The sequence below is a fragment of the Penaeus monodon genome, chromosome 19, assembly GCF_015228065.2.
Source record: "Penaeus monodon isolate SGIC_2016 chromosome 19, NSTDA_Pmon_1, whole genome shotgun sequence".
In the NCBI taxonomy this organism is placed as follows: Eukaryota; Metazoa; Arthropoda; class Malacostraca; order Decapoda; family Penaeidae; genus Penaeus; species Penaeus monodon.
In genome coordinates, this window is record NC_051404.1 from 11,038,970 (window position 1) to 11,039,715 (window position 746).

General features: G+C 31.5%; 1 protein-coding gene across 1 annotated transcript in view; it reads right to left on the reverse strand.

The window, feature by feature from the left end:
* The window catches only part of LOC119585056 (tubulin gamma-1 chain), a 9,384-nt gene that overhangs the window by 3,743 nt on the left and 4,895 nt on the right, over positions 1–746 (reverse strand). The window lies entirely within an intron of this gene.

A 746-nucleotide genomic window follows, 5' to 3' on the forward strand; every position in this document is an offset into this window, starting at 1 on the left:
GGGTTCATATCCTGAAATGTTCAAATCTTTGCTAGTCTACATATACATGCTTAGCTACTACTGAATGTCTTAGGATAACTCAACTATAACTTTAGCATCAATTTGAATGATATACATTATGTATCATCATCAGAAATTTAAACATTTGTATTCAGTGAACTAAAACCATCACAACTCCTCTCACTAACAACAAAGTCTGGTTACATATGATTCAGATGTCAAACTGATGTATCATCAGGTCATATCATGGATTCTTTCCACAAATACTTTGAAGAACATCAAGGACAGGCGTTAAACTTCAGCTGAGTCACAGACAAAAATCAGGTGTCACAGACCTTTTTGCAAGCAGTCATAAAGAAAATCTCAGAATTAAACTTCTGCTATAACCAATATATATTCAAAAGATATAGTCAACATAAGAAAATTTATCTTTAAATTTATAAAATTCTTAATTCAATTAAACTACTTTATAATCACAGACAAAACACAAAGATAAAAGTATCAGCACACATTTTCATCTCAGAACATCCCTACTGATGTCCTACTGTCACCTATGTTAATGTTGACAGTATATCTAACCTTTTCCCTGTTACCAGTTGTGTTAATCAGGATTTTGTAACTTCTCCATTGTATTTTTTTTTCTCTGTGAATGATCCTCCTCAGTCTCATGTTAATGACTCAATTTTAAATACTTCTTTCTTCTCTTAACTTTCAGTTTTATAGCACATTCCCTAACTGGTATGAAT